Source organism: Serinus canaria, chromosome 1 (genome assembly GCF_022539315.1).
Source record: "Serinus canaria isolate serCan28SL12 chromosome 1, serCan2020, whole genome shotgun sequence".
Taxonomy (NCBI): domain Eukaryota; kingdom Metazoa; phylum Chordata; class Aves; order Passeriformes; family Fringillidae; genus Serinus; species Serinus canaria.
This window is the reverse complement of record NC_066313.1, coordinates 111,737,354-111,748,929: the sequence shown is the minus strand read 5'-3', so window position 1 is coordinate 111,748,929 and position 11,576 is coordinate 111,737,354.

Sequence of the window (11,576 nt, the reverse complement as noted above, 5' to 3'; positions counted from 1 at the left end):
GAAGCCAAGGATTGAGAGGGGAACAGAGTGGTCTCCAGTAAAACATGGTTCTTTATTTTCTGACTGGAATTAGGAGGGAAAACAGCCATGAGGTGTAAAATATTCTGGGGAAGGGGTGGAAAACAGAGAAAAAACCACCAAAACCACTTACACACATCCATGTGAGTGAAAATCTGCTACGTCCAAAGGATGCCAAAGGTTAAAAAAAAAACCCAAAATCCACTCCCAGATTTGCTGAGATGACTCAAAGCCCTGGGAAAAGTGAATGCAAGATGTATTTGAGCAAATGTTCCTGATGCCTTCAGAGTGTGTTTGCTCAGTGTCAGCCTGATGACAGCCTGAGCTCCTGAGGGAACAGGTAAGACTCTGATAAATCTGTGATGGGGAGGAGTTTAAAAAAGATCAGTGTGTGCTCCAGCTCTTGCTTTTCCATTGTTTTTGTCCTGCTTGGCTGTGTCCTGGTGCTGGGATTATGTGAATAATCCTGGTGCTGGGGTTATGTGAATAATGTGAATAATCCTGGTGCTGGGATTATGTGAATAATGTGAATATTCCTGGTGCTGGGATTATGTGAATAATGTGAATATTCCTGGTGCTGGGATTTTGTGAACAAAGGAATCTTCCCCTGCCTTGGCTGCTCAGCCTCCAGCAGAAACTCTGTGCAAATATGAGATTACCAGAACAGAGCCCTTTCAGTGCCAAAGGTGCTGCCTGGACATCCTGTACCTCTGTGGCCTGACAGGAGCATTTCCAGGATGTCACACATTCCCATTCAGGGCTGCTTTGTCCTGTGTCACACATGGCACAGAGGGAAGGGAATTCCACCAGCAGCACAACTTGCAGGGGCTTTTTGCATCTCCTCCCAACATTTTGCTTTTTTAGACACATTCATGCTCTTGTGCACACAGGGATTGTAAAATCAGGGTGCCCCAACGAAGGCAGGAAGGATGGATCTGACTCCATGTTCTCAGAAGGCTAATGTATTATTTTATTATACTATATTATATTAAAGAATACAGAAAAGATACAGAATGCTAAAAAGATAATAATGAAAACTTGTGACTCTCTCCAGAGTCCCAACACAGCTTGGCCCCAATAGGCCAATGAGTCAAAACAACTCACACCAGAATCCAGTCAGAAGGCCAATTTATTATTTTATGACTCTATATTATATTAAAGAATACTAAACTATACTGAAGAATACAGAGAGGACACAGACAGAGGGCTAAAAAGAGAATAATGAAAACTGGTGACTCTCTCCAGAGTCCTGACCCAGCCTGGCCCTGACTGGGCAAAGAGTGCAAACAGCTCCCAGCAGAATGCACTGGAACAATCCCCTGGGGGTGAACAATCTCCAAACACATTCCACATGGGCACAGCACAGGAGAAGCAATGAGATCAGAATTGTTTTCCTTTTCTCTGAGGCCTCTCAGCTTCCCAGATGAAAATCCTGGGTGAAGGGATTTTTTTCAGAGAATATGAATGCCACACAGAGGGAAATGGGATTCCACTGCTTTCTTTAGACCCTTGAAATTTTAAATTCCTCAGTGCTGGCTGTGCCCCTCAGCAGATCACAGAATTGCTGATTTCATTCCTTCTTTACCATTCCCTGAAAACATTTATCCCCACAAACCATGAGGTGGTGGCTGGCACTAATTGCACTGGGAGGAGGAAAGTGTTTAGGGAAATATGAGTACAAAAGATGTCCTGCCATCAATTATTCCCTGTGGACAAAACCCATCCCTGCTCTACCTGTCTGCTCTGCTCTGCCCAAATCAGCATCCTCAGGAGCAGCAGCACAATGGAGCAATTCCTGGCACTCCCAAAGCTCCAGCTGAAATCCAAGTGTCTGACAGGCTTGAGGGAACCCAGACCAGCTCGTGGAGCTTTGTTGGTGCTGAGATCCTGCACTGTGGAGATGCTCTGATCATTTTCATGCAGAAAAAACTATCCATTGGGTGCAGCAATGTGAACCTTTCACTGGCCACTCTCCCTGGATATCTACTCTTTTGGAAACACCAACCTCAGACTAAAATGTGGAGTTTTTATACATTAAAAGGACCTAACAGAGGGCAGATGGCTCCAGGACTCATTGCTGGGTTTTGCAGTACAAACTGTCCACTCCTATAGACCAATTTCAATGTTTTTTCCCTTCTCCTGCCCATATTAAGCATCTAATTATCCAATGTTGGTTAGGATCATAATTTATTTATCTTTCCTTTGCTGCAAAGATGTATGCTTGAACCATGAGCAGAGTATGATTTCACTTAACAACTGTGGTTAAGCAACAATCTTCAAGTTAGGTAATTGTTATTCATTCTTTACGGGATGAAATGGGTAAAATGGTCTGAGAAATGTACCCTTTGCTGTGCTCCAAAATAAGAAATATCTCAGAATAAATATCAAAGTCCAAAATCTGGGATGAATTAGGTGATTCATGCTAAATGACTGATCTGGCCAGTTATTGAAAAAAAAAACAAACAGATTTTTTTCAGAAAAAAAATCCCAAATGCTGCCCTGATGGCAGAAAAGGTTCAGGAAGAACAGTGTGCACCATAAGTGCCTCTGAAAGGTGCTTGCTGTGAGTCTGGATGGTTTTCCAGTGGAAAGCTGCAGACAAACAGCTGCTTTCCTGAGAGGAGCACAGCTTTTAGGAAATACTGGCTTCCCAAAGTGTGTCCAGCTGATATTTGTGTGACAGAACCTCTCTGGTTCCAGTGCAGCACCATCAGGTGTCTGGAGAAGGGCAGAGTGGATGGAGGTTGTGTAATTCCTAATGAGAGTCCCAATTTCTTCTCCTCTCCCTCTGCTCTTTTCCATGGATTCGGAGCTGTTCTGCACCCCAAGTGCCCTGAAAAAGCAGGGAACAGCAAATGAGAGCCCCATGAGCTCTGCATGACCACAAAGCATCTCTAAAACTGCAGATCTGAGTGTAAAACATGACAGTTTATGGCTGAAAAAACAAGGAAAATGCTTTCCAAAAGACAGACAAGGAAGAGAAATAAATATCTTCCCTCAGTGTGGAGCACTTCAGAACTGAGGCTTGCATTCCACTCCAAATAAACTGCACCTAAGCATAAGGAAAGTTGTGCTTTATTTCTAGAAAGTTGTCCTAAATCCATTTTTTTTACTTATTCCTGGGTGAATATGACAGCTGATCCTTCCTCCTGCAAGCAGAGTGTTTGAAAGCCAGAACAGCCACTCCAAACCAATGGCCTGAAACCCAGGAATGGTTGAGCCTTCTGATACATTGGAAAAAAAGTTTAGTCAGCTGTGAAATGCCCTTTAATGAAACTCTGATTGCTTTACCCGGGCAATTTTATCTGTACAGACCTCACAAAACCCAGGCAAATCTTTCACTGTGAGAGGAAATAACCAAGCTGAGTTTATTCCCAATTCCACAGCAAAATGAGAGCTTGTATTCACATGGAGTTGTTCCAGCACCATCATTTAACAGCTCCCAGTAAGTCAGTCCACAGTGGCAGTGCCTCTGGATGTTGGGGGACTGGAATGTGGGTGTCTCTCCCTGCCTCAGCAGAGATAAAAAAGAAATAATCCCATTGCCACATGGCTCTCTCCATTTTAGCACTCTCACACCCTGAATTTACGGCTCCTCTGATTCCAGATGTGTTTATTTGCATGTGCAGACAAGCCCCAGACTGTGAGGAACAGCTCCAGCTTCCCTCATGGAAGTGGTCCTTCCCAGGAATTCTTTCTGGGTGTTAATGTCGCTGAAATCCAGAGGCCAAATTCTTGGCTCCACTGTTCCCCTTCTCTGCAGCATCCTGGCTTTGCAGAGAGGCAGCAGAACTGATCCAAAAATCCAGCTGAACCTTTTCTCTGGCACTGAGGGAAGGATCATCAGGACCAGGCTGTTTCCACTGGAAAAAATGAGCTTCATTTTGTTCAAGAGACGAATGAGCTGCAATGAAATTTTACAACTCCCATAATAAGCCCATTATCAAGGTTGTGACAGAAAAAAAAAACAACCCAAAAAACAAGACCAAAAAAACCCCAACCAACAAAAAACTGTAAAAGCTTTAAACTTCCAGTAGTTTCATGCTAACCCAGAAGAATTTCAGCCAGCTCTAATTCTGTTTGGTGATGTTCAGTTGGTGTCAGATACAGGTTTGTTTAAACATTATATTTTACAGCCCTAAATTTGGCTTTTTAGCTGGAATTTGAACTTAGACTTCACTGCTAATCCACAGCCAGTGACTGAATTAGTATTTCACAAGTTTGTCTGTGGACTTTCATATTCTGGAAGTGTCTATTTTTAAACCTGCATTGTGACACCACCATCCCATTACCAAAGAGTCATCTCATACCTGAACACAGCTGCTAAACAACAGCAGCTCTGCCTGGTTTTGCTTTTGCTGCCCTTTGGACAGGAGGTTTTTAGTGCTTCTTTAAGGCAGCCCAGGGGATTGACTGCCATTCCCATTCATAGCTGGGAGGCTGTGGCACAGAGGAGCAGAACATCGAGGGTGACCCCGCAGATCAAAGCTGGGGGTGTCCACGCCAGGGGACAAAGCTGAGTTTTAGTTTGGTGAGATCACACTTAGGTCAAATCAGGCATTTTTACTACATTTGATGCTACCTGAGAGGTGGTGGGGGTGAGATCTTTTATCTCTTCCAGGGGCCTTACAGATCATTTAATTCCCAACCCCCTGGGACACCTCCCACTGTCCCAGGCTGCTCCAAGGCCCAGTGTCCAGCCTGGCCTTGGGCACTGCCAGGGATCCAGGGGCAGCCACAGCTGCTCTGGGAATTCTGTTCCAGGGCCTCACTATCAACTTATTAAACTTCCTTTGAATTATTTTATTGAAGTGGTGATGGGAGACACTGCATTGCTCAGATGGATCCTCTCTGAGGCTGGACAACATTTGAGGATAAAGTTTGATGTCCAGTTTGAGAAGAGCAAGCTCAGCAACTTCCTTCTACCAGCCAGCCATAAAAATGTGTGATCTTGTCCTTCATCATCCCAACTTGTGCCAAAGAGCTTTCTTGGGAATATTGTGTTCACAGTCAGGCCTAGGGAACAGACAGCTGGTGCAGGGCAAGAAGATGTTCATTTATAACCACATCTTTTCTGATGAAGCTTCAGCCAAAATAGTTTCGATTTTTCAGGTTTGAGGGGGTGATGGAACAACATTCTCCAAGGAGTTAAACTGCAAACAAACAGGGGGGCTGGCACTGAGTGGAAATGTTCTAAATGTGAGGAGAGCAGCTCCAAATGTGGGCTTGGGTTACAGAAATAGAGTGTTTGCTGCTAGGGATGCATTTCCAGTCCCACCCCTGGGTCACTACGTGTCACCACAATGCAAGTGTGTGTACGTGGGGATCTGTGACTAATTCAGCTGCTGGCAAAACACAAAGTACCCCAGACAGGATCCAGAGTCCCTTGAAGTCAAGGCCCCTTTCCATCGACTTCAAGGGACTCTGGATCCATGCTGGAGTGATGGTGAGCCAAGCTCACTGCTGGAAGAAATGGTGGCAGCTCCATGGAAGCCAAAGGAGCTCCATTTGCTTGTGCCAGCAGTGAATCTGGGCTATAAACTTTATTCTGCAGTGATCAGAGACTGCATAATTCATTCAGTGGCTCGTAAGTAATTAAATTTTCATGGCCATCAGTAAATCAGCCATGTTATGGGCCCAATTATGTTCTGACTGTATGGAATAGATCTTGCCCACAATCATTTATTTAAATGCTTTAAAAAAAAAAAAGCTCTTGTTGTTGTTGTTGTTGTTGTTGAAACTGTTATGGTTTGCTCCCTCTCCTTATCTAAAATGCCATTTAATCTCTGAAGCCTTCCTGTTCACACAGTGGCAAGGTGATAAAATTGAATGTATGGTTATGAGTCTGGTCTTCATTTATGCAGAGTGTTGGTGGAGGAGAAATGGGACCACGTGACTTGTAAAAGAGCAGGGTGGAAATAACTCTGGACATTACTGGTTCTAGTAAATGTGGCAGCAATTCTGAGCTGGTTCAATGCTCATTTTCAGTTCAGGCATCCAAATTCAGAGGGGAGCTCCAAAAAACTGCATTTTGCTTTCCATTTTCCAGAAGGTCTTGGTGATAGATGCGAGAAAGTCGTGGAGACTGTAATGGCAACATTTATGATCATAAGACCACACAGGCAAAAATAATAAATGGGAGAGCATTATGGAGGAGGGCCTGGCATTTCTTCCCCTTTCTGTTGTTTTATTTAAGTCCAAAGGCTGATTGCTTGTTTTATTGGATTTTTTTTTTTCTCATATTAGCATCCCAACAAATGACCATCATCTGTGGACTGTGGTGGATCAAATGCTCCATGGACTTCCATCTCTTTTTTGGCCAGCTGAACAAAAAGCCTTAATCCAGATAACAGATGTCAAGTAGAGCATAGCTTTTTATGAACACATAAAAATATATATGAAAATAATTTACTTTACATTTTGGCAAGAGCAGGCAGTGAATGTAATCATGGCCCCAAGAGCACTTGCAAACCTCGTGGTAATGTGTGTCTGGGCAGGAAGAATTCTGTGGTAGTGCAGAAAAATGGATGCAAAGGAATATTGCACCATTTCATTCTTGTTTTGTATAAAGACCACCAGTGCCCAGCTAGGAGGAAAAACCCCGTTAAAAATACTTTTTGAACCTCTTTTATTCTATAAACAAGTTCTTTTTAAATTCTGTAGATAAAGATAATCTTCCACATAAGTTCTAAGAGAATTTTTAAAGCAGAGCCCCTCTAATTGTGTGTTAAGGTTGGATACCTAGGAATACAAATTTTTTTTGAGATTTCTTCCCCTTCAGACAACAGCCACCCCATAAACAGTTAAGGTGGCACTTGGCACGTGAGGGATCTGTGGTGGAGGAAGGAACAAGGGAGTGATGGGTGGAAATCTCTGACAACCCCAATAAAAATGGGTCCTGATTTCTCTTTCATAAGCACCATCACCAGCAAGCTGGTAACAATTTACCAGCTGTGCCAGGAGCCAAGCTAGAGTGATTAGGTGTAATTAATACAGAGTGGCTTATCAGAAATAAATGATTCAGCCTTGAAATTCCTCATTCATGTCTTCATGGAGGGGAAGGCACAAACTCCAGCATCGTTTCCTCTCTTCCCATTGTTTGCACAATCTGAGGGTGTCCTGGGTATTGCACTGCCTGGAACTGAGCTTGCTGGAACTCCAGGGTGATAAATCCTTCTCTCCCCAAAATGAGAATGCTCTCAGGCTGTTAAGAGCCTTCACAATTGCCTTTGTGGGAATGCCAGTGTTTCCCAGAAAGGTTTTAGATTGGGGAGATTCACAGCTCAGGATAAAGTCACATTTCTGTCATGAACAAGGTAGGGACCTACATGGACAGCCACAGAGAGGTTTGGTGGGATGGTTGCTCCTTCAGGAGCAAAAAACATGGGAAAAAATGTGTGAGGATGGTTCAGACATGGCACTGGATGTAAATCATGCTACTGAAGGTGGAAGTCTCCCTGATTTTAGGCTGGGACAGGAGTACTGACATAATCTTCATATCCCAGAATGTTTGGGGCTGGAAGGAGCCTTGAAGACAACCTAGTTCCTGTGGGAAATAGTAAAAGTAAGAAGATTTTCTGACAGCTGAGAAAATAGGCCTCAGAAACAGAAAGAACAGAAAACTTAGAACTAGTTGTAGCTGTAAAGTTTGAAAGTAAAAGTTATAATGGTATAGTAAACAAAGACATTAAACAATAACCTGAGTCTTAGGCTTAGCTAAAATAGACTTTAAGACTGCAAGAAAATACTTAGTAAAAGGTTTTAAGCTTACTAATGAATTATTGTGTATTGCTAATAGAAAAAAGACGAGCAAACATTGTGTGAAACAAGTGTACATGTGCTTTTAGTAATTAGCTCAAACAATCATCTGCAACCTTTACCAGTACACTGTTAGCCAGAAAGTTTTTAAAGTACTCAGTAACAAAAAAAATCTTTAGCTGCTGCTAGCTATATGTGAGCTTTACCATCTTCCTGTTATCTCAACCATGTAATGAAGGTGATGCCACAAATAAAGCTCAAAGAAGGGACCCCAGCATTCCCTGACTGAAATAACCACACAACACAATTCCTACTCCCTGAAACAGGTAGGGACAGCTTCCAACAGACCAGGTTGCTCAGAGAAACATCCAGTCTGGCCTTGGACACTTCCAGGAGTGTCTGCCTGCACTCTTCTGCGGCTGGTGTCCCATGGGTGATTCAAGCCCTGCAAGCACATTTGGTGAAGCACTCAGGTGCTTTGTGGCCACAGCTCTCTCCACAGAGAGCAGCAGGCACAACTTTCCCAAGGATTTCTCCTGGGAAAGTCAGTGAGAAACCTCAGAGAAGAGGAGAAAACAATTCTTAGCCCTACTCGCTGCCCCTGTTGTTTGGCACACGTGGACTGGGTTATGGAGATTGTTTACCAAGAGTGATTTGTTAATTGGACTCTGCTGATGGTTGTTTGGGTTGGCTGGCCAGTTGGGTCAAAGCTGTGTGGGGACTCTTGGAGACAGCCCCTGGTTGTTCTTTAGTGTCTCTTTAGTATAGTATAGTATTAGTGAAATATGGGATAGCTGAATAAAGCCATTGTTCAGCCTCCTGAATCATGGAGTCAGAGCACATTGTTCCCTGGCTGGGGATGCCCTGTATCAATAGCACCTCAGCAGTCCACAATGTCCTCAAGAGGGAAGGAGGAGGGAAAGGCACTGATCTCTGTGTGAGCAGGACCTGAGGGAGCAGCTGGAGCTGGGCCAGGGCAGGTTTAGGTTGGATTTAGGGAAAGGTTCTTCCCCAGAGGATGTTGGCACTGCCCAGGGAATGGGCACGGCCCCGAGGCTGCCAGAGCTCCAGGAGCCTTTGGCCAGCACTGCCAGGGATGCCCAGGCTGGGCTTGGGGGGGTCTGGGCAGGGCAGGGGTGGGACTGGGTGATCCCTGGGGGTCCCTTCCAGCTCAGGACATTCTGTGATTCAATGAGGGCTCTTGCTACTGACCCCCCATTTCCCAACCCCAAGACAGCACCAAACACCTTTTTAACCGCAATCAATTCCCCACCAGCCTGATTGTTTTGCTCCAAGGGCAAGCCTCACATCACCCTGGCTTTGACTCCAGCACTAACCAGTTTTTGGGCTGAATGCAGCCCTCAGAAGCATTTCTAACAGCAGAGTGATGAGACCAACGAAACCTCTGCTCAAGAAAAGCCCCCTGAGCTCTGAGTGGCTTTGGGAAATATTTTTCATGCCTATGACAAGTCAGTTGGAATTTCCAATCTGCAGCTTCCCCACAGCTGCAGACACCCCTCTGAAATGGGTCTGTCTTGAGGTATTTATAACGTGTCTGTCACCAGGGGAGCCGAGCACCACATGGAAAAGCAGCACCCAGGTTTGCAGCTGATGCAGCTCGTCATCCTTTTGTGTCTCTCCCAGGTTCTGCACTCTTCTAAGAACAAAGAGCTTGGTACAAAGGTTTGCCCCTCCAAAAGTTCCTCTGTGGGAACAGGGGGCAAGCCTGGTGTCTGCCTCCCTGCAGAGCAGCATCCCCTCCACAGAGTAAAGGGGTTTAAAGCTTTGATTTATCAGTTCAGGGGTTGGAGTGACTTTGGATGCCACAGTGAGCAGGGACATTTAGCTCTCCAGACTCTTTCCAAATTAACTTTCAGTGTCTGAATCTACCAGTCTTGGCAGGTGAGCACTTTGAAAGGATCACAGGCCAGTGCAGAGCATTGCACTTGGTCCTGCAAAGCATGAACTGCTTTCCCCTCTCATCTCCTTTCTGACCCATTCCAAAGGTACTTCAACCTGAACTAACTCTCTAACAGCCTGATCAGCCATTTCCTTTCCATTTTGTCTGCAGTTTTCATCCCTTCCTTGTGTTCTGCCCAATATTTACTTGGAGGAGAGTAATCTTATCTGAAAGATGGAGTTGCTGCTCTTCAGAGTAAATATGCAGCTTGGACTGCTGGTAAATTACCTGAAAAGGAGCTGATAAAGGAAAATCACTCCCAAGCAGTTCTGGTCTGATCCAGATCTCAGGGCAGGTAAAGACCTGGGACTCCAGAAAGCAGCCAAGGAATTTGAACATTTGTGCAGTTTAATTGAAATATATGTCTGGGCAAAGTCACCCAGGGCTTCCCAAATCAACCCCACCACTGGGCTTTGTATGTGCTTGCATGTCTGAAGTCTGACAATTTTGTAAAATATGTTCAGGAAAAAAAAAAAAAACAAACCAAACCACCACTCCAAGGGGCATTTAGGTTACAAATAAAAAAAAAAATTAAAAAGCTGAGAATTCATGGTAAAAGAGGCATTTCTGGTCACTCAGCCCACCTGGAAGGGCTCAGCCACAGGGATTTGCTGAGCTCCAGTGGCTGGGGGAAGCCTTTAGTGTGAGCTCTGAGCAGGGCTGAGTTTTCACACACTGGGGATACTTTGCTCCAATTAAAATGTCCACAGGGCAGACTCCCCCAGGAGGCAGACAATCCTAAGGATGGAAACATCAGGCAGAAATTGCTGACTTTCCCTTTTCTTTTTCCTCCCTGAAGGTTTCAAACCTGAAGAAAACAGAACCTTCAGGGAGTCTCAGCCCAGCCCCTCTGGTGCTCCCTTCCAGCTCTGCCTCTTTTGCTGAACCCTGCCCTTAGAGAATGTTACAGACACAGATCCCACCACTGATTTCCCATCTTCTCCCTGGAGAGCAGCCTTGTGGACTTCCAAGGTATTACCCACAAAGCAAAACCATTGCTTCCACTCCTCTGGGCCTCCAGAGCCCCCGTTCTGTGCCTGCTCTGCCCACACTGCTGCTCCACAGAGACTCTCACAGACCATGGAAAATTCCAAAATTTGCCTGTAGAATTCCTGCGTGTTCCGAGCAGGGGAAGGGGCTGGGTCTGCATCCAGACTGAGTTTAGATTTGGTTTGTGGCTCAAAGCTGACCTGGGACTGGAGTTCACGGTCATAATTGAGGAGTGGAAAATTCAGGGATTTGCCTGATGGGGGATCTTAGTGAAAGAGCTGCCCTCATCAGATTTGGGGCACATGGGAAGCAGGGCAGCACATGGAGTATCCCCTCAACATCCATCAGTTCCCGTGGGATGAACAGAAGAGTTTGCATTGAGCTCTGAAAACAGTCTGTGTGAGGCTTCTGATTTTCTAATTATGCTGAACAGGATCCACTGGGTGATTTGCTGGTGGGGAGCAAAGCCCTGGGTATTTAACACTTATTGTGACTTTTTGCCTCCTTGAGATACCTGAACTATGCCCTGGGCTGGGATTTGTCCCTAAACTATGCCCTCCCTGGGCTGGGATTTGTCCCAGCCTAGCTGGGGGACAGGGATCTTTCACCGCTACACACTCTAAAAGAAGAAGAGTTCTTCAGAACAAATGAGGGTGGCATCTCTTAGCTTAGAGAAGAAACACTTTTTGGCAAGAACAGCACAACCTGTCCCCAGGCCAGCAGGGTGAGATGAAATCTGCCTCAGGTCCTGCTGGCTGATCTTCTCCAGCACTGCAAGAAACAAATCTGTTTGCTCTTTTTATCAGTGCAGCACACAGCACCAGTTTTCCATTCATGCCATTGTTAATCC